This window comes from Mobula hypostoma, chromosome 12 (assembly GCF_963921235.1).
Source record: "Mobula hypostoma chromosome 12, sMobHyp1.1, whole genome shotgun sequence".
In the NCBI taxonomy this organism is placed as follows: Eukaryota; Metazoa; Chordata; class Chondrichthyes; order Myliobatiformes; family Myliobatidae; genus Mobula; species Mobula hypostoma.
In genome coordinates, this window is record NC_086108.1 from 9,769,293 (window position 1) to 9,795,954 (window position 26,662).

Here is a 26,662-nt window from a genome sequence, read left to right on the forward strand (position 1 = left end):
CACCAGGATCACCCTACTCCACACCAGGATCACCCTACTCCACACCAGAATCACTCTACTCCACACCAGGATCACCCTACTCCACACCAGGACAACCCTAATCTACACCAGGATCACACTCTGCACCAGGATCTCAGTCCACACCAGGATCGCCCTTCTCCACACCAGGATCACCCTACTCCACACCAGGATCACCCTACTCCACACCAGGATCGCCCTACTCCACACCAGGATCACCCTACTCCACACTAGGATTGCCCTACTCCAAACCAGTATCACACTCCACACCAGGATCACTCTACACTACACCAGAATCAACCTACTCCACACCAACACCACCCTATTCCACAACATGACCACCCTACCCGACACCAGGATCACTGTACCCCACACCCGGATCACCCTCCACACCAGGATCGCCCTACTCCACACCAGAATCACCCTACTCCACACCAGTATCACTCTACTCCACACCAGGATCACCCTACTCCACACCTGGATCACACTACACACCAGGATCATTGTACTCCACACCAGGATCCCCCTACTCCACAGCAGGATCACTCTACTCCACACCAGGGTCACCCTACTCCACAGCAGGATCACTCTACTCCACACCAGAATCACCCTACTCCACACCAGGACTACCCTACTCCAGACCAAGATTGCACTTCTCCACACCAGGATCACCCTACTCCGCACCAGGATCACAGTTCACTCCAGGATCACCCTTCTCTACACCAGAATCACCCTACTCCACAACAGAATGACCCTACTCCACACCAGGACCACCCTACTCCACATCAGGATCACACTCCAGACCAGGATCACCCTACTCCACACCAGAATCGCACTCCACCCCAGGATCACCCTACTCCACACCAGAATCGCACTCCACCCCAGGATCACCCTACTCCACACCGGGATCACCATACTCCACACCAGAATCACTATACTCCACACCAGGATCAACCTACTGCACACCAGAAACACTCTACTCCACACCAGAATCACTCTACTCCACGCCAGGATTACCCTACTGCACACCAGAAACACTCTACTGCACTCCATGATCACACTACTCCACACCAGGATCACACATTTCCACACCAGGATCACTCTACTCCACACCAGGATCACCCCACTCCACACCAGGACCACCTTACTCAACGCCAGGATCACACTCCACACCAGGATCACACTCCACATGAGGATCACACTACTCCACACCAGGATCACCCTACTCCACACCAGAATCACTCTACTCCACACCAGGATCACCCTACTCCACACCAGAATCACTCTACTCCACACCAGGATCACCCTACTCCACACCAGGACAACCCTAATCTACACCAGGATCACACTCCACACCAGGATCACACTCAACACCAGGATCACACTCCACACCAGGATAACACCTCACACCACGATCACTCTTCTCCACAACAGAATCTCCCTACTGCACACCAGAAACACCCTACTCCACACCAGGATCTCACACCACACCAGAATCACCCTACTCCACACCAGGATCACACTACTCCACATCAGTATCACACTCCACACCAGGATCACTCTACTCCACACCAGAATCACACTACTCCACACCAGGATCATCTTACTCCACATCAGGACCACCTTACTCAACACCAGGATCACACTCCATACCAGGATCATACTCCACACCAGGATCACACTACTCCACACTAGGATCACCCTACTCCACACCAGAATCACTCTACTCCACACCAGGATCACCCTACTCCACACCAGGACCACACTACTCCACACCAGGATCACCCTACGCCACACCAGAATCACTCTACTCCACACCAGGATCACCCTACTCCACACCAGGATCACCCTACTCCACACCAGAATCACTCTACTCCACACCAGGACCACCCTACTCTACACCTGGATCACACTCTGCACCAGGATCTCACTCCACACCAGGATCGCCCTTCTCCACACCAGGATCACCCTACTCTACACCTGGATCACACTCTGCACCAGGATCTCACTACACACCAGGATCTCCCTTCTCCACACCAGGAACACCCTACTCCACACCAGAATCACCTTACTCCACACCAGGACCACACTCCACACCAGAATCACCCTACTCCATACGAGAATCACCCTACTCCACACCAGAATACCTTACTCCACTCCAAGACCACCCTATTCCACACCAGGACCACCCAACCCCACAGCAGGATCACACGACCCCACACCAGGATCACACTCCACAACAGGGTCGCCCTACTCCACACGAGCATAACCTTACTCCACTCCAGGATCACACTCCACACCAGTATCATCCTACTCCACACCAGGACCACACTCCACACCAGGTTCATACTCCACACCAGGATCTCCCTACTCCACACCAGAAGCACCCTACTCCACACCAGGATCACCCTACTCCATACCAGGACAACCCTACACCACAACAGGATCTCCCTACTCCACATCAGGAGCAGCCTACTCCACACCAGGATCACCCTACTCCACACCAGGACAACCCTACACCACAACAGGATCTCCCTACTCCAGATCAGGAGCACCCTACTCCACACCAGGACCACCCTATTCCACACCAGGACCACCCTATTCCACACCAGAATCACACTGCACACCAGGATCACACTACTCCACACCAGGACCACCTAACCCCACACCAGGATCACACTCCACACCAGGATCACACTACTCCACAGTAGGTTCTCACTCCACACCAAAATCACACTACTCCAAACCAGAATCACCCTACTCCACACCAGAATCACCCTACTCCACACCAGGACCACCCTACTCCACACCAGGATCACCCTACTCCACACCAGGATCACACTACTCCACAGTAGGTTCTCACTCCACACCAAAATCACACTACTCCAAACCAGAATCACCCTACTCCACACCAGAATCACCCTACTCCACACCAGGACCACCCTACTCCACACCAGGATCACCCTACTCCACACCAGGATCGCCCTACTCCACACCAGGATCACCCTACTCCACACTAGGATTGCCCTACTCCAAACCAGTATCACACTCCACACCAGGATCACTCTACACTACACCAGAATCAACCTACTCCACACCAACACCACCCTATTCCACAACATGACCACCCTACCCGACACCAGGATCACTGTACCCCACACCCGGATCACCCTCCACACCAGGATCGCCCTACTCCACACCAGAATCACCCTACTCCACACCAGTATCACTCTACTCCACACCAGGATCACCCTACTCCACACCAGGATCACACTACACACCAGGATCATTGTACTCCACACCAGGATCCCCCTACTCCACAGCAGGATCACTCTACTCCACACCAGGGTTACCCTACTCCACACCAGGACTAACCTACTCCAGACCAAGATTGCACTTCTCCACACCAGGATCACCCTACTCCGCACCAGGATCACAGTTCACTCCAGGATCACCCTTCTCTACACCAGAATCACCCTACTCTACAACAGAATGACCCTACTCCACACCAGGACCACCCTACTCCACATCAGGATCACACTCCAGACCAGGATCACCCTACTCCACACCAGAATCGCACTCCACCCCAGGATCACCCTACTCCACACCGGGATCACCATACTCCACACCAGAATTACTATACTCCACACCAGGATCACCCTATTGCACACCACAATCGCACTCCACCCCAGGATCACCCTACTCCACACCGGGATCACCATACTCCACACCAGAATCACTATACTCCACACCAGGATCACCCTACTGCACACCAGAAACACTCTACTCCACACCAGAATCACTCTACTCCACGTCAGGATTACCCTACTCCACACCAGGATCACCCTACTGCACACCAGAAACACTCTACTGCACACCATGATCACACTACTCCACAGCAGGATCGCACATTTCCACACCCGGATCACACTACCCCACACCAGGATCACCCCACTCCACACCAGAATCACTCTACTCCACACCAGGATCACACACCACACCAGAATCACCCTACTCCACAGCAGGATCACCCTACTCCACACCAGGATCACACTCCACACCAGGATCACCCTACTCCACACCAGGATCACCCTACTCCACATAAGTATCACACTCCTAACCAGGATCACCTTACTCCACACCAGGATCACAATACTCCACACCAGAATCACACTCCACAACAGGATCACCCTACTCCACACCAGAATCACCCTACTTCATACCAGGATCACACTCCACACCAGGATCAGCCTTCGCCACACCAGAATCACCCTACTCCACACCAGAATCACCCTACTCCACCCCAGGACCACCCTACTCCACACCAGAATCTCACTCCACACCAGGATCACCTTACTCCTCACCAGGATCAGCCTACGCCACACCAGAATCACTCTACTCCACACCAGGATCACCCTACTCCACACCAGAATCACTCTACTCCACACCAGGATCACCCTACTCCACACCAGGACCACCCTACTCCACACCAGGACCACCCTACTCCACACCAGGACCACCCTACTCCACACCAGAATCACACTCCACACCAGGATCTCACTCCACACCAGGATCCCCGTACTCCACACCAGGATCACACTCCACACCAGGATCACCCTACTCCACACCAGAATCACTCTACTGCACACCAGAATCACACTACTGCAGACCAGGATCACCCTACTCCACACCAGGATCACACTCCACACCAGGATCACACTACTCCACACCAGGATCCCTGTACTCCACACCAGGATCACACTCCACACCAGGATCACTCTACTCCACACCAGGGTCACCACACTCCACTCCATGACTACCCTACTCCACACCAGGATTGCACTTCTCCACACCAGGATCACCCTACTCCACACCAGGATCACAGTTCACACCAGGATCACCCTTCTCTACACCAGAATCACCCTACTCTACAGCAGAATGACCCTTCTCCACACCAGGACCACCCTACTCCACATCAGGATCACACTCCAGACCAGGATCACCCTACTCCACACCAGAATCGCACTCCACCCGAGGATCACCCTACTCCACACCGGGATCACCATACTCCACACCAGAATCACTCTACTCCACACCAGGATCACCCTACTGCACAACAGAAAAACTCTATTCCACACCATGATCACACTACTCCACACCAGGATCTCATTCCATACCAGGATCACACTACTCCACACCAGGATCACACATTTCCACATCAGGATCACACTACTCCACACCAGGACCACCCTACTCCACACCAGAATCACCCCACTCCACAGCAGGACCACCCTACTCCACACAAGGATCACACTACACCACACCAGGATCATACTCCACACCAGGATCGCCCTATTGCACACCAGCATCACCCTACTCCGCACCAGGATCGCTCTACTCCACATCAGGATCAACCTACGCCACACCAGAATTGCTCTACTGCACACCAGGATCACCCTACTCCACACCAGAATCACTCTACTCCACACCAGGATCACTCTACTCCACACCAGGACCACCCTACTCCACACCAGGATTGCCGTTCTCCACACTAGGATCACACTACTCCACACCAGCATCACCCTATTCCACACACATCAAAGTTGCTGGTGAACGCAGCAGGCCAGGCAGCATCTCTAGGAAGAGGTACAGTCGACGTTTCAGGCCGAGACCCTTCGTCAGGACTAACTGAAGGAAGAGTGAGTAAGGGATTTGAAAGCTGGAGGGGGAGGGGGAGATGAAGATCTAAGATGAAGCCACACTCAGGTTGGAGGAACAACACCTTATATTCCGTATGGGTAGCCTCCAACCTGATGGCATGAACATTGACTTCTCTAACTTCCGCTAGGCCCCACCTCCCCCTCGTACCCCATCTGTTACTCTTTTTTATGCACACATTCTTTCTCTCACTCTCCTTTTTCTCCCTCTGTCCCTCTGAATATACCTCTTGCCCATCCTCTGGGTCACCCCCCCCCCCCCGTCTTTCTTCCCGGACCTCCTGTCCCATGATCCTCTCGTATCCCCTTCTGCCTATCACCTGTCCAGCTCTCGGCTCTATCCCTCCCCCTCCTGTCTTCTCCTATCATTTTGCATCTCCCCCTCCCCCTCCAGCTTTCAAATCCCTTACTCACTCTTCCTTCAGTTAGTCCTGACGAAGGGTCTCGGCCTGAAACGTCGACTGTACCTCTTCCTAGAGATGCTGCCTGGCCTGCTGCGTTCACCAGCAACTTTGATGGGTGTTGCTTGAATTTCCAGCATCTGCAGAATTCCTGTTGTTCACCCTATTCCACACCAGGATCACTCTACTCCATACCAGGATCATCCTACTCAACACCAGGACCACCTTACTCCACACCAGGATCACACTCGACACCAGGATCACACTACTCCACACCAGGATCACTCTACTCCACACCAGAATCACTCTACTCCACACCAGGATCACCCAACTCCACATCAGGACCACCTTACTCCACACCAGGATCACACTTCGCACCAGGATCTCACTCCACACCAGGATCGCCCTTCTCCACACCAGGATCACCTTACTCCACAGCAGGATCACCCTACTTCACACCAGAATCACATTCCACAACAGGATCACCCTACTCCACACCAGAATCACCCTACTTCACACCAGGATCACCTTACTCCACAGCAGGATCACCCTACTTCACACCAGAATCACATTCCACAACAGAATCACACTCCACACAAGGATCACCCTACTCCACACCAGAATCACGTTACTCCACACCAGGACCACACTCCACACCAGGACAACCCTACTCCATACGAGAATCACGATACCCCACACCAGAATCACCTTTCTCCACTCCAAGACCACCCTATTCTACACCAGTACCACCCTATCCCACACCAGGATCACACTACCCCACACCAGAATCACCCCACTACACAGCAGGACCACCCTACTCTACACCAGGATCACACTCCACACCAGGATCGCCATATTGCACACCAGCATCACCCTACTCCGCACAAGGATTGCCCTACTCCACATCTGGATCAACCTACGCCACACCAGAATAGCTCTACTGCACACCAGGATCACTCTACTCCACACCAGAATCACTCTACTCCACACCAGGATCACCCTACTCCACACCAGAATCACTCTACTCCACACCAGGATCACCCTACTCCACACCAGGACCACCCTACTCCACACCAGGACCACCCTACTCCACACCAGGACCACCCTACTCCACACCAGGATCACTCTACTCCACACCAGGATCACTCTACTCCACACCAGGATCACCCTACTCCACACCAGAATCACTCTACTCCACACCAGGATCACCCTACTCCACACCAGGACCACCCTACTCCACACCAGGACCACACTACTCCACACCAGGACCACCCTACTCCACACCAGAATCACACTCCACACCAGGATCTCACTCCACACCAGGATCCCCGTACTCCACACCAGGATCACACTCCACACCAGGATCACCCTACTCCACACCAGAATCACTCTACTGCACACCAGAATCACACTACTGCAGACCAGGATCACCCTACTCCACACCAGGATCACACTCCACACCAGGATCACACTACTCCACACCAGGATCCCCCTACTCCACACCAGGATCACACTCCACACCAGGATCACTCTACTCCACACCAGGGTCACCCCACTCCACACCAGGACTACCCTACTCCACACCAGGATTGCACTTCTCCACACCAGGATCACCCTACTCCACACCAGGATCACAGTTCACACCAGGATCACCCTTCTCTACACCTGAATCACCCTACTCTACAGCAGAATGACCCTACTCCATACCAGGACCACCCTACTCCACATCAGGATCACACTCCAGACCAGGATCACCCTACTCCACACCAGAATCGCACTCCACCCCAGGATCACCCTACTCCACACCGGGATCACCATACTCCACACCAGAATCACTCTACTCCACACCAGGATCACCCTACTGCACAACAGAAAAACTCTATTCCACACCATGATCACACTACTCCACACCAGGATCTCATTCCATACCAGGATCACACTACTCCACACCAGGATCACACATTTCCACACCAGGATCACACTACTCCACACCAGGACCACCCTACTCCACACCAGAATCACCCCACTCCACAGCAGGACCACCCTACTCCACACAAGGATCACACTACACCACACCAGGATCATACTCCACACCAGGATCGCCCTATTGCACACCAGCATCACCCTACTCCGCACCAGGATCGCTCTACTCCACATCAGGATCAACCTACGCCACACCAGAATTGCTCTACTGCACACCAGGATCACCCTACTCCACACCAGAATCACTTTACTCCACACCAGGATCACCCTACTCCACACCAGGACCACCCTACTCCACACCAGGATTGCCGTTCTCCACACTAGGATCACACTACTCCACACCAGCATCACCCTATTCCACACACATCAAAGTTGCTGGTGAACGCAGCAGGCCAGGCAGCATCTCTAGGAAGAGGTACAGTCGACGTTTCAGGCCGAGACCCTTCGTCAGGACTAACTGAAGGAAGAGTGAGTAAGGGATTTGAAAGCTGGAGGGGGAGGGGGAGATGAAGATCTAAGATGAAGCCACACTCAGGTTGGAGGAACAACACCTTATATTCCGTATGGGTAGCCTCCAACCTGATGGCATGAACATTGACTTCTCTAACTTCCGCTAGGCCCCACCTCCCCCTCGTACCCCATCTGTTACTCTTTTTTATGCACACATTCTTTCTCTCACTCTCCTTTTTCTCCCTCTGTCCCTCTGAATATACCTCTTGCCCATCCTCTGGGTCACCCCCCCCCCCCGTCTTTCTTCCCGGACCTCCTGTCCCATGATCCTCTCGTATCCCCTTCTGCCTATCACCTGTCCAGCTCTCGGCTCTATCCCTCCCCCTCCTGTCTTCTCCTATCATTTTGCATCTCCCCCTCCCCCTCCAGCTTTCAAATCCCTTACTCACTCTTCCTTCAGTTAGTCCTGACGAAGGGTCTCGGCCTGAAACGTCGACTGTACCTCTTCCTAGAGATGCTGCCTGGCCTGCTGCGTTCACCAGCAACTTTGATGTGTGTTGCTTGAATTTCCAGCATCTGCAGAATTCCTGTTGTTCACCCTATTCCACACCAGGATCACTCTACTCCATACCAGGATCATCCTACTCAACACCAGGACCACCTTACTCCACACCAGGATCACACTCGACACCAGGATCACACTACTCCACACCAGGATCACTCTACTCCACACCAGAATCACTCTACTCCACACCAGGATCACCCAACTCCACATCAGGACCACCTTACTCCACACCAGGATCACACTTCGCACCAGGATCTCACTCCACACCAGGATCGCCCTTCTCCACACCAGGATCACCTTACTCCACAGCAGGATCACCCTACTTCACACCAGAATCACATTCCACAACAGGATCACCCTACTCCACACCAGAATCACCCTACTTCACACCAGGATCACCTTACTCCACAGCAGGATCACCCTACTTCACACTAGAATCACATTCCACAACAGGATCACCCTACTCCACACCAGAATCACACTCCACACAAGGATCACCCTACTCCACACCAGAATCACCCTACTTCACACCAGGATCACACTCCACACCAGGATCACCCTACTCCACACCAGCATCACCCTATTCCACACCAGGATCACTCTACTCCATACCAGGATCACTCTACCCGACATCAGGATCAACTTACTCCGCAGCAGGATCACCCTACTCCACGCTAGGATCACACTCCAAACCAGGATCACCCTACTACACACCAGGATCACCCTACTCCACACCAGGATCGCCTTACTCCACACCAGGATCACCCTACTCCACACCAGGACCACCCTACTCCACACCAGGATCACACACCACACCAGAATCACCCTACTCCACAGCAGGATCACCCTACTCCACACCAGGATCACTCTACTCCACACCAGGATCACCCCACTCCACACCAGAATCACTCTACTCCACACCAGGATCACCCTACTCCACACCAGAATCACCCTACTCCACAGCAGGATCACCCTACTCCACACCAGGATCACACTCCACACCAGGATCACCCTACTCCACACCAGGATCACCCTACTCCACATAAGTATCACACTCCTAACCAGGATCACCTTACTCCACACCAGGATCACAATACTCCACACCAGAATCACACTCCACAACAGGATCACCCTACTCCACACCAGAATCACCCTACTTCATACCAGGATCACACTCCACACCAGGATCAGGCTTTTCCACATCAGAATCACACTACTCCACACCAGAATCACCCTACTCCACACCAGGACCACCCTACTCCACACCAGAATCACACTCCACACCAGGATCACCTTACTCCATACCAGGATCACCCTACGCCACACCAGAATCACTCTACTCCACACCAGGATCACCCTACTCCACACCAGAATCACTCTACTCCACACCAGGATCACCCTACTCCACACCAGGACCACCCTACTCCACACCAGGACCACCCTACTCCACACCAGGACCACCCTACTCCACACCAGAATCACACTCCACACCAGGATCTCACTCCACACCAGGATCCCCGTACTCCACACCAGGATCACACTCCACACCAGGATCACCCTACTCCACACCAGAATCACTCTACTGCACACCAGAATCACACTACTGCAGACCAGGATCACCCTACTCCACACCAGGATCACACTCCACACCAGGATCACACTACTCCACACCAGGATCCCTGTACTCCACACCAGGATCACACTCCACACCAGGATCACTCTACTCCACACCAGGGTCACCCCACTCCACACCAGGACTACCTTCTTCCACACCAGGATTGCACTTCTCCACAGCAGGATCACCCTACTCCACACCAGGATCACAGTTCACACCAGGATCACCCTTCTCTACACCTGAATCACCCTACTCTACAGCAGAATGACCCTTCTCCACACCAGGACCACCCTACTCCACATCAGGATCACACTCCAGACCAGGATCACCCTACTCCACACCAGAATCGCACTCCACCCGAGGATCACCCTACTCCACACCGGGATCACCATACTCCACACCAGAATCACTCTACTCCACACCAGGATCACCCTACTGCACAACAGAAAAACTCTATTCCACACCATGATCACACTACTCCACACCAGGATCTCATTCCATACCAGGATCACACTACTCCACACCAGGATCACACATTTCCACACCAGGATCACACTACTCCACACCAGGACCACCCTACTCCACACCAGAATCACCCCACTCCACAGCAGGACCACCCTACTCCACACAAGGATCACACTACACCACACCAGGATCATACTCCACACCAGGATCGCCCTATTGCACACCAGCATCACCCTACTCCGCACCAGGATCGCTCTACTCCACATCAGGATCAACCTACGCCACACCAGAATTGCTCTACTGCACACCAGGATCACCCTACTCCACACCAGAATCACTTTACTCCACACCAGGATCACCCTACTCCACACCAGGACCACCCTACTCCACACCAGGATTGCCGTTCTCCACACTAGGATCACACTACTCCACACCAGCATCACCCTATTCCACACACATCAAAGTTGCTGGTGAACGCAGCAGGCCAGGCAGCATCTCTAGGAAGAGGTACAGTCGACGTTTCAGGCCGAGACCCTTCGTCAGGACTAACTGAAGGAAGAGTGAGTAAGGGATTTGAAAGCTGGAGGGGGAGGGGGAGATGAAGATCTAAGATGAAGCCACACTCAGGTTGGAGGAACAACACCTTATATTCCGTATGGGTAGCCTCCAACCTGATGGCATGAACATTGACTTCTCTAACTTCCGCTAGGCCCCACCTCCCCCTCGTACCCCATCTGTTACTCTTTTTTATGCACACATTCTTTCTCTCACTCTCCTTTTTCTCCCTCTGTCCCTCTGAATATACCTCTTGCCCATCCTCTGGGTCACCCCCCCCCCCCGTCTTTCTTCCCGGACCTCCTGTCCCATGATCCTCTCGTATCCCCTTCTGCCTATCACCTGTCCAGCTCTCGGCTCTATCCCTCCCCCTCCTGTCTTCTCCTATCATTTTGCATCTCCCCCTCCCCCTCCAGCTTTCAAATCCCTTACTCACTCTTCCTTCAGTTAGTCCTGACGAAGGGTCTCGGCCTGAAACGTCGACTGTACCTCTTCCTAGAGATGCTGCCTGGCCTGCTGCGTTCACCAGCAACTTTGATGTGTGTTGCTTGAATTTCCAGCATCTGCAGAATTCCTGTTGTTCACCCTATTCCACACCAGGATCACTCTACTCCATACCAGGATCATCCTACTCAACACCAGGACCACCTTACTCCACACCAGGATCACACTCGACACCAGGATCACACTACTCCACACCAGGATCACTCTACTCCACACCAGAATCACTCTACTCCACACCAGGATCACCCAACTCCACATCAGGACCACCTTACTCCACACCAGGATCACACTTCGCACCAGGATCTCACTCCACACCAGGATCGCCCTTCTCCACACCAGGATCACCTTACTCCACAGCAGGATCACCCTACTTCACACCAGAATCACATTCCACAACAGGATCACCCTACTCCACACCAGAATCACCCTACTTCACACCAGGATCACCTTACTCCACAGCAGGATCACCCTACTTCACACCAGAATCACATTCCACAACAGAATCACACTCCACACAAGGATCACCCTACTCCACAGCAGAATCACGTTACTCCACACCAGGACCACACTCCACACCAGGACAACCCTACTCCATACGAGAATCACGATACCCCACACCAGAATCACCTTTCTCCACTCCAAGACCACCCTATTCTACACCAGTACCACCCTATCCCACACCAGGATCACACTACCCCACACCAGAATCACCCCACTACACAGCAGGACCACCCTACTCTACACCAGGATCACACTCCACACCAGGATCGCCATATTGCACACCAGCATCACCCTACTCCGCACAAGGATTGCCCTACTCCACATCTGGATCAACCTACGCCACACCAGAATAGCTCTACTGCACACCAGGATCACTCTACTCCACACCAGAATCACTCTACTCCACACCAGGATCACCCTACTCCACACCAGGATCACACTCCGCACCAGGATCTCACTCCACACCTGGATCGCCCTTCTCCACACCAGGATCACACTACCCCACACCAGAATCACCCCACTACACAGCAGGACCACCCTACTCTACACCAGGATCACACTCCACACCAGGATCGCCATATTGCACACCAGCATCACCCTACTCCGCACAAGGATTGCCCTACTCCACATCTGGATCAACCTACGCCACACCAGAATAGCTCTACTGCACACAAGGTTCACCCTACTCCACACCAGAATCACTCTACTCCACACCAGGATCACCCTACTCCACACCAGGATCACACTCCGCACCAGGATCTCACTCCACACCTGGATCGCCCTTCTCCACACCAGGATCACCCTACTACACACCAGAATCAGGTTACTCCACACCAGGACCACACTCCACAGCAGGACAACCCTACTCCATACGAGAATCACGATTCTCCACACCAGAATCACCTTACTCCACTCCAAGACCACCCTATTCCACACCAGTACCACCCTATCCCACACCAGGATCACACTACCCCACACCAGAATCACCCTACTCCATACCAGGATCACTCTACCCCACACCAGAATCACCCTACTGCACACCAGAATCACACTACTGCACACCAGGATCACCCTACACCACACCAGGATCACCCTACTCCACACCAGGATCGCCCTACTCCATACCAGAATCACTCTACTCCACACCAGGATCGCCCTACTCCACACCAGAATCACTCTACTCCACACCAGGATCATCCCACTCCACACCAGGATCACACTACTCCACACCAGGATCACCCTACTCCACACCAGAATCACTCTACTCCACACCAGGATCACTCTACTCCACCAGGACCACCCTACACACCAGGATCACACTCCGCACCAGGATCTCACTCCACACCAGGATCGCCCTTCTCCACACCAGGATCAACTTACTCCACACCAGAATCACCCTACTCCACACCAGAATCACCCTACTTCACACCAGGATCACACTCCACACCAAGATCACCCTACTCCACACCAGAATCATCCTACTCCACAGCAGGACCACCCTACTCCACACCAAAATTGCCCTTCTCCACACTAGGATCACCCTACTCCACACCAGCATCACCCTATTCCACACCAGAATCACTCTACTCCATACCAGGATCACTCTACCCCACATCAGGATCACCTTACTCTACACCAGGATCACCCTACTCCACACCAGCATCACCCTATTCCACACCAGAATCACTCTACTCCATACCAGGATCGCCCTACTCCACACCAGAATCACTCTACTCCACACCAGGATCATCCTACTCCACACCAGGACCACCCTGCTCCACACCAGGATCACACTCCACACCAGGATCACACTACTCCACACCAGGATCACCCTACTCCGCACCAGAATCACTCTACTCCACACCAGGATCACTCTACTCCACACCAGAATCACCCTACTGCACACCAGAATCACACTACTGCACACCAGGATCACCCTACACCACACCAGGATCACCCTACTCCACACCAGGATCGCCCTACTCCATACCAGAATCACTCTACTCCACACCAGGATCATCCTACTCCACACCAGGAATACCCTGCTCCACACCAGGATCACACTCCACACCAGGATCACACTACTCCACACCAGGATCACCCTACTCCACACCAGAATCACTCTACTCCAAACCAGGATCACCCTACTCCACAACAGGACCACCCTACTCCACACCAGGATCACACTCCGCACCAGGATCTCACTCCACACCAGGATCGCCCTTCTCCACACCAGGATCGCCCTACTCCACACCAGAATCACCCTACTCCACACCAGAATCACCCTACTTCACACCAGGATCACACTCCACACCAAGATCACCCTACTCCACACCAGAATCATCCTACTCCACACCAGGACCACCCTACTCCACACCAAGATTGCCCTTCTCCACACTAGGATCACCCTACTCCACACCAGCATCACCCTATTCCACACCAGAATCACTCTACTCCATACCAGGATTACTCTACCCCACATCAGGATCACCTTACTCCACACCAGGATCACCCTACTCCACACCAGCATCACCCTATTCCACACCAGAATCACTCTACTCCATACCAGGATCGCCCTACTCCACACCAGAATCACTCTACTCCACACCAGGATCATCCTACTCCACACCAGGACCACCCTGCTCCACACCAGGATCACACTCCACACCAGGATCACACTACTCCACACCAGGATCACCCTACTCCGCACCAGAATCACTCTACTCCACACCAGGATCACTCGACTCCACCAGGACCACCCTACAAACCAGGATCACACTCCGCACCAGGATCTCACTCCACACCAGGATCGCCCTTCTCCACACCAGGATCAACTTACTCCACACCAGAATCACCCTACTCCACACCAGAATCACCCTACTTCACACCAGGATCACACTCCACACCAAGATCACCCTACTCCACACCAGAATCATCCTACTCCACAGCAGGACCACCCTACTCCACACCAAAATTGCCCTTCTCCACACTAGGATCACCCTACTCCACACCAGCATCACCCTATTCCACACCAGAATCACTCTACTCCATACCAGGATCACTCTACCCCACATCAGGATCACCTTACTCTACACCAGGATCACCCTACTCCACACCAGCATCACCCTATTCCACACCAGAATCACTCTACTCCATACCAGGATCGCCCTACTCCACACCAGAATCACTCTACTCCACACCAGGATCATCCTACTCCACACCAGGACCACCCTGCTCCACACCAGGATCACACTCCACACCAGGATCACACTACTCCACACCAGGATCACCCTACTCCGCACCAGAATCACTCTACTCCACACCAGGATCACTCTACTCCACCAGGACCACCCTACAAACCAGGATCACACTCCGCACCAGGATCTCACTCCACACCAGGATTGCCCTTCTCCACACCAGGATCAACTTACTTAACACCAGAATCACCCTACTCCACACCAGAATCACCCTACTTCACACCAGGATCACACTCCACACCAAGATCACCCTACTCCACACCAGAATCATCCTACTCCACAGCAGGACCACCCAACTCCACACCAAAATTGCCCTTCTCCACACTAGGATCACCCTACTCCACACCAGCATCACCCTATTCCACACCAGAATCACTCTACTCCATACCAGGATCACTCTACCCCACATCAGGATCACACTCCACACCAGGTTCAGCCTTCTCCACACCAGAATCACCCTACACACCAGAATCACCCTACTCCACACCAGGACCACCCTACTCCACACCAGGATCACACTCCGCACCAGGATCTCACTCCACACCTGGATCTCCCTTCTCCACACCAGTATAACCCTACTCCACACCAGAATCACCTTACTCCACACCAGAATTACTCTACTCCACACCAGTATCACCCTACTCCACACCAGGACAGCCCTACACCACACACGTATCACACTCCACACTAGGATCACCGATCTCCAGACCAGATTCACCCTACTCCGTACCAGAATCACCTTACTCCACACCAGGATCACCCTAATCCACACCAGGATCGCCTTACTCCACACCATAATCACTCTACTCCACACCAGGATCACCCTACTCCACACCAGAATCACCCTACTCCACACCAGAATCACCATACTCCACACCAGGATCACCCTACTCCACACCAGGATCACCCTACTCCACACCAGAATCACTCTACTCCACACCAGGAGCACCCTACTCCACACCAGGATCACCCTACTCCACACCAGGATCAACCTACTCCACACCAGGATCACACTACTGCACACCAGGATCACCCTACTCCACACCAGGATCACCTTACTCCACACCAGGATCACCTTACTCCACATCAGGATCACGCTACCCCCCACCAGGATCCCCCTACCCCACACCAGGATCACACTCCACACCAGGATCTCTCTATTCCACACCAGGGTCACCCCACTCCACACCAGGACTACCCTACTCCACACTAGGATTGCACTTCTCCTCACCAGGATCACGCCACTCCACACCAGGATCACAGTTCACACCAAGATCACCCTTCTCTACACCAGAATCACCCTACTCTACAGCAGAATGACCCTACTCCATACCAGGAACACCCTACCCACATCAGGAATACACTCCAGACCAGGATCACGCTACTCCACACCAGAATCGCACTCCACCCCAAGATCACCCTACTCCACACCGGGATCACCATACTCCACACCAGAATAGCTCTACTGCACACCAGGATTACCCTACTCCACACCAGAATCACTCTACTCCACACCAGGATCACACTCCGCACCAGGATCTCACTCCACACCTGGATCGCCCTTCTCCACACCAGGATCACCCTACTACACACCAGAATCACGTTACTCCACACCAGGACCACACTCCACACCAGGACAACCCTACTCCATACGAGAATCACGATACTCCACACCAGAATCACCTTACTCCACTCCAAGAACACCCTATTCCACACCAGTACCACCCTATCCCACACCAGGATCACACGACCCCACACCAGAATCACCCTACTCCACACCAGGATCACTCTACCCCACAGCAGAATCACCCTACTGCACACCAGAATCACACTACTGTACACCAGGATCACCCTACACCACACCAGGATCACCCTACTCCACACCAGGACAACCCTACTCCACACCAGGATCACCCTACTGCACACCAGGATCACACTACACACCAGGATCATGCTACTCTACACCAGGACCACCCTACTCCACACCAGGATCACACTCCACACCAGGATCACCCTACTCCACACCAGGATCACTCTACCCCACACCAGAATCACCCTACTGCACACCAGGATCACCATACACTACACCAGGATCTCCCTACTCCACACCAGAACCACCCTACTCCACACCAGGATCACCCTACACCACACCAGGATCACCCTACTCCACACCAGGACAACCCTACTCCACACCAGGAATACCCTACTGCACACCAGAATCACTCTACTCCACACCAGGATCATCCTACTCCACACCAGGACCACCCTACTCCACACCAGGATCACCCTACTCCACACCAGGATCACTCTACCCCACACCAGAATCACCCTACTGCACACCAGGATCACCATACACTACACCAAGATCTCCCTACTCCAGACCAGAACTACCCTACTCCACACCAGGATCACCCTACTCCACACCAGGATCGCCCTACTCCACACCAGGATCACCCTACTCCACACCAGGATCGCCCTACTCCACACCAGGATTACTCTACTGCACACCAGGACCACCCTACTCCAGACCAGGACCACCCGACTTCACACCAGGATCACACTCCGCACCAGGATCTCACTCCACACCTGGATCACCCTTCTCCACACCAGAATCACTCTACTCCACACCAGAATCACCCTACTCCACACCAGAATTACTCTACTGCACACCAGGACCACCGTACTCCACACTAGGACCACCCGACTTCACACCAGGATCACACTCCGCACCAGGATCTCACTCCACACCTGGATCACCCTTCTCCACACCAGAATCACTCTGCTCCACACCAGAATCACCCTACTCCACACCAGGATTACTCTACTGCACACCAGGACCACCGTACTCCACACTAGGACCACCCGACTTCACACCAGGATCACACTCCGCACCAGGATCTCACTCCACACCTGGATCGCCCTACTCCACACCATGATCACCCTACTCCACACCAGGACCACCCTACTCCACACCAGGATCGCCCTACAACACACCAGGATCACCCTACTCCACACCAGGATCACACTCCACACCAGGATCTCACTCCACACCTCGATCGCCCTTCTCCACACCAGGATCACCCTACTCCACACCAGCATCACCTTACTCCACACCAGGACCACACTCCACACCGGGACAACCCGACTCCATACGAGAATCACCATACTCCACACCAGAATCACACTACTCCACACCAGGATCGCCCTACTCCACACCACGATCACTCTACCCCACACCAGGATCACACTACCCCTCACCAGAATCACCCTACTCCACACCAGGATCACTCTACCCCACACCAGAATCACCCTACTGCACACCAGAATCACACTACTGCACACCAGGATCACCCTACTCCACACCAGGATCACCTTACTCCACATCAGGATCACGCTACCCCACACCAGAATCACTCTACTCCACACCAGAATCACCCTACTGCACACCAGAATCACACTACTGCACACCAGGATCACCCTAGTCCACACCAGGATCACCTTACTCCACATCAGGATCACGCTACCCCACACCAGGATCCCCCTACTCCACACCTGGATCACACTCCACACCAGGATCTCTCTATTCCACACCAGGGTCACCCCACTCCACACCAGGACTACCCTACTCCACACTAGGATTTCACTTCTCCACACCAGGATCACGCCACTCCACACCAGGATCACAGTTCACACCAGGATCACCCTTCTCTACACCAGAATCACCCTACTCTACAGCAGAATGACCCTACTCCATATCAGGAACACCCTACTCCACATCAGGAATACACTCCAGACCAGGATCACGCTACTCCACACCAGAATCGCACTCCACCCCAGGATCACCCTACTCCACACCGGGATCGCCATACTCCACACCAGAATCACTCTACTCCACACCAGGATCACCCTACTGCACACCAGAAACACTCTACTGCACACCATGATCACACTACTCCACACCAGGATCACACATTTCCACACCAGGATCACACTACTCCACACCAGGACCACCCTACTCCACACCAGAATCACCCCACTCCACAGCAGGACCACCCTACTCTAAACCAGGATCACACTCCACACCAGGATCGCCATATTGCACACCAGCATCACCCAACTCCGCACAAGGATTGCCCTACTCCACATCTGGATCAACCTACGCCACACCAGAATAGCTCTACTGCACACCAGGATCACCCTATCCACACCAGAATCACTCTACTCCACACCAGGATCACCCTACTCCACACCAGGATCACACTCCGCACCAGGATCTCACTCCACACCTGGATCGCCCTTCTCCACACCAGGATCACCCTACTACACACCAGAATCACGTTACTCCACACCAGGACCACACTCCACACCAGGACAACCCTACTCCATACGAGAATCACGATACTCCACACCAGAATCACCTTACTCCACTCAAAGACCACCGTATTCTACACCAGTACCACCCTATCCCACACCAGGATCAAACTACCCCACACCAGAATCACCCTACTCCATACCAGGATCACTCTACCCCACACCAGGATCACCCTACTCCACACCAGGACAACCCTACTCCACACCAGGACAACCCTACTCCACACCAGGATCACCCTACTCCACACCAGGATCGCCCTACTCCACACCAGAATCACTCTACTCCACACCAGGATCATCCTACTCCACACCAGGAGCACCCTACTCCACACCAGGATCACACTCCACACCAGGATCACACTACTCCACACCAGGATCACCCTACTCCACACCAGAATCACTCTACTCCACACCAGGATCACTCTACTCCACCAGGACCACCCTACACACCAGGATCACACTCCGCTCCAGGAACTCACTCCACAACAGGATCGCCCTTCTCCACACCAGGATCAACTTACTCCACACCAGGATCACCCTACTCCACACCAGAATCACCCTACTTCACACCAGGATCACAATCCACACCAAGATCACCCTACTCCACACCAGAATCATCCTACTCCACAGTAGGACCACCCTACTCCACACCAAAATTGGCCTTCTCCACACTAGGATCACCCTACTCCACACCAGCATCACCCTATTCCACACCAGAATCACTCTACTCCATACCAGGATCATTCTACCCCACATCAGGATCACCTTAGTCCACATCAGAATCACCCTACTCCACACCAGGATCACTCTACCCCACACCAGAATCACCCTACTGCACACCAGGATCACCATACACTGCACCAGGATCTTCCTACTCCACACCAGAACCACCCTACTCCACACCAGGATCACCCTACTCTACACCAGGATCGCCCTACTCCACACCAGGATCACCCTACTCCACACCAGGATCGCCCTACTCCACACCAGTATCACACTCCACACCAGGATCACTCTACACCACACCAGAATCACCCTACTCCACACCAGGATTACTCTACTGCACACCAGGACCACCGTACTCCACACCAGGACCACCCGACTTCACACCAGGATCACACTCCGCACCAGGATCTCACTCCACACCTGGATCGCCCTTCTCCACACCATGATCAACCTACTCCACACCAGAATCAGACTACTCCACACCAGAATCAACCTACTCCACACCAGAATCACCCTGATCTACAGCAGAATGACCCTGCTCCATACCAGGACCACACTAATCCACATCCGGATCACACTCCACGCCAGGATCACACTACCCCACACCAGAATCACCCTACTCCACACCATGATCACTCTACCCCACACCAGAATCACCCTACTGCACACCAGAATCACCCCACTCCACAGCAGGATCACCCTACTCTACACCAGGATCACACTCCACACCAGGATCGCCCTATTGCACACCAGCATCACCCTACTCCGCACAAGGATCGCCCTACTCCACATCCGGATCAACCTACGCCACACCAGAATAGCTCTACTGCACACCAGGATCACCCTACTCCACACCAGAATCACTCTACTCCACACCAGGATCACACTCCGCACCATGATCTCACTCCACACCTGGATCGCCCTTCTCCACAGCAGGATCACCCTACTACACACCAGAATCACGTTACTCCACACCAGGACCACACTCCACACCAGGACAACCCTATCCCACACCAGAATCAAACTACCCCACTCCAGAATCACCCTACTCCACACCAGGATCACCCTACCCCACACCAGAATCACCCGACTGCACACCAGAATCACACAACTGCACACCAGGATCACCCTACACCACACCAGGATCTCCCTACTCCACACCAGGACAACCCTACTCCACACCAGGATCACCCTACTCCACACCAGGATCGCCCTACTCCACACCAGGACCACACTCCACACCAGGACAACCCTACTCCACACCAGAATCACTCTACTCCACACCAGGATCATCCTACTCCACACCAGGACCACCCTACTCCACACCAGGATCACACTCCACACCAGGATCACACTACTCCACACCAGGATCACCCTGCTCCACACCAGAATCACTCTACTCCACACGAAGATCACCCTACTCCACACCAGGTCCACCCTACACACCAGGATCACACTCCGCACCAGGATCTCACTCCACACCAGGATCGCCCTTCTCCACATCAGGATCAACTTACTCCACACCAGGATCACTCTACCCCACACCAGAATCACCCTACTGCACACCAGAATCACACTACTGCACACCAGGATCACCCAACTCCACACCAGGATCACCTTACTCCACATCAGGATCATGCTACCCCACACCAGGATCCCCCTACTCCACACCAGGATCACACTCCACACCAGGATCTCTCTATTCCACACCAGGACTACCCTACTCCACACTAGGATTGCACTTCTCCACACCAGGATCACGCCACTCCACACCAGGATCACAGTTCACACCAGGATCACCCTTCTCTACACCAGAATCACCCTACTCTACAGCAGAATGACCATACTCCATACCAGGAACACCCTACTCCACATCAGGAATACACTCCAGACCAGGATCACGCTACTCCACACCAGAATCGCACTCCACCCCAGGATCACCCTACTCCACACCGGGATCGCCATACTCCACACCAGAATCACTCTACTCCACACCAGGATCACCCTACTGCACACCAGAAACACTCTACTGCACTCCATGATCACACTACTCCACACCAGGATCACATATTTCCACACAAGGATCACACTACTCCACACCAGGAACACCCTACTCCACACCAGAATCACCCCACTCCACAGCAGGACCACCCTACTCTACACCAGGATCACACTCCACACCAGGATCGCCATATTGCACACCAGCATCACCCAACTCCGCACAAGGATTGCCCTACTCCACATCTGGATCAACCTACGCCACACCAGAATAGCTCTACTGCACACCAGGATCACCCTACTCCACACCAGAATCACTCTACTCCACACCAGGATCACCCTACTCCACACCAGGATCACACTCCGCACCAGGATCTCACTCCACACCTGGATCGCCCTTCTCCACACCAGGATCACTCTACTCCACACCAGGATCACCCTACTCCACACCAGGATCACCCTACTCCACACCAGGATCACACTCCACACCAGGATCACCCTACTCCACACCAGGATCACCCTACTCCACACCAGAATCACTCTACTCCACACCAGGATCACCCTACTCCACAACAGGACCACCCTACTCCACACCAGGATCACACTCCGCACCAGGATCTCACTCCACAACAGGATCGCCCTTCTCCACACCAGGATCAACCCTACTCCACACCAGGATCACCCTACTCCACACCAGCATCACCCTATTCCACACCAGAATCACTCTACTCCATACCAGGATCACTCTACCCCACATCAGGATCACCTTAGTCCACACCAGAATCACCCTTCTCCACACCAGGATCACCCTACTCCACACCAGAATCACTCTACTCCACAAAAGTATCACTCTACTCCACCAGGATCACCCTACACACCAGGATCGCACTCCGCACCAGGATCTCACTCCACAACAGGATCGCCCTTCTCCACACCAGGATCAACTTACTCCACACCAGGATCACCCTACTCCACACCAGAATCACCCTACTTCACACCAGGATCACAATCCACACCAAGATCACCCGACTCCACACCAGAATCATCCTACTCCACAGTAGGACCACCCTACTCCACACCAAAATTGGCCTTCTCCACACTAGGATCACCCTACTCCACACCAGCATCACCCTATTCCACACCAGAATCACTCTACTCCATACCAGGATCATTCTACCCCACATCAGGATCACCTTAGTCCACACCAGAATCACCCTACTCCACACCAGGATCACTCAACCCCACACCAGAATCACCCTACTGCACACCAGGGTCACCATACACTACACCAGGATCTCCCTACTCCACACCAGAACCACCCTACTCCACACCAGGATCACCCTACTCCACACCAGGATCGCCCTACTCCACACCAGGATAACCCTACTCCACACCAGGATCGCCCTACTCCACACCAGTATCACACTCCACACCAGGATCACTCTACACCACACCAGAATCACCCTACTCCACACCAGGATTACTCTACTGCACACCAGGACCACCGTACTCCACACCAGGACCACCCGACTTCACACCAGGATCACACTCCGCACCAGGATCTCACTCCACACCTGGATCGCCCTTCTCCACACCATGATCACCCTACTCCACACCAGAATCACCCTACTCCACACCAGAATCAACCTACTCCACACCAGAATCAGACCAGAATCACCCTACTCCACACCAGGACCACACTCCACACCAGGACAACCCTACTCCACACCAGAATCACCCTACTCCACACCAGCATCACCCTGATCTACAGCAGAATGACCCTACTCCATACCAGGACCACACTAATCCACATCAGGATCACACTCCACGCCAGGATCACACTACCCCACACCAGAATCACCCTACTCCACACCATGATCACTCTACCCCACACCAGAATCACCCTACTGCACACCAGAATCACCCCACTCCACAGCAGGACCACCCTACTCTACACCAGGATCACACTCCACTCCAAGATCGCCCTATTGCACACCAGCATCACCCTACTCCGCACAAGGATCGCCCTACTCCACATCCGGATCAACCTACGCCACACCAGAATAGCTCTACTGCACACCAGGATCACCCTACTCCACACCAGAATCACTCTACTCCACACCAGGATTACACTCCGCACCATGATCTCACTCCACACCTGGATCGCCCTTCTCCACAGCAGGATCACCCTACTACACACCAGAATCACTCTACTCCACAACAGGATCACCCTACCCCACACCAGAATCACCCTACTGCACACCAGAATCACACAACTGCACACCAGGATCACCCTACACCACACCAGGATCTCCCTACTCCACACCAGGACAACCCTACTCCACACCAGGATCACCCTACTCCACACCAGGATCGCCCTACTCCACACCAGGACCACACTCCACACCAGGACAACCCTACTCCACACCAGAATCACTCTACTCCACACCAGGATCATCCTACTCCACACCAGGACCACCCTACTCCACACCAGGATCACACTCCACACCAGGATCACACTACTCCACACCAGGATCACCCTGCTCCACACCAGAATCACTCTACTCCACAAGAGGATCACCCTACTCCACACCAGGTCCACCCTACACACCAGGATCACACTCCGCACCAGGATCTCACTCCACACCAGGATCGCCCTTCTCCACACCAGGATCAACTTACTCCACACCAGGATCACCCTACTCCACATCAGAATCGCACTCCACAACAGGATCACCCTACTTCACACCAGGATCACACTCCACACCAAGATCACCCTACTCCACACCAGAATCATCCTACTCAAAAGCAGCACCACCCTACTCCACACCAAAATTGCCCTTCTCCACACTAGGATCACCCTACTCTACACCAGCATCACCCTATTCCACACCAGGACCACCCTACTCCACACCAGGATCACACTCCACACCAGGATCTCACTACCCACCTCGATCGCCCTTCTCCACACCAGGATCACCCTACTCCACACCAGAATCACCTTACTCCACACCAGGATCACTCTACCCCACACCAGAATCACCTTACTGCACACCAGAATCACACTACTGCACACCAGGATCACCCTACTCCACACCAGGATCACCTTACTCCACATCAGGATCACGCTACCCCACACCAGGATGCCCCTACTCCACACCAGGATCACACTCCACACCAGGATCTCTCTATTCCACACCAGGGTCACCCCACTCCACACCAGGACTACCCTACTCCACACTAGGATTGCACTTCTCCACACCAGGATCACGCCACTCCACACCAGGATCACAGTTCACACCAGGATCACCCTTCTCTACACCAGAATCACCCTACTCTACAGCAGAATGACCATACTCCATACCAGGAACACCCTACTCCACATCAGGAATACACTCCAGACCAGGATCACGCTACTCCACACCAGAATCGCACTCCACCCCAGGATCACCCTACTCCACACCGGGATCGCCATACTCCACACCAGAATCACTCTACTCCACAACAGGATCACCCTACTGCACACCAGAAACACT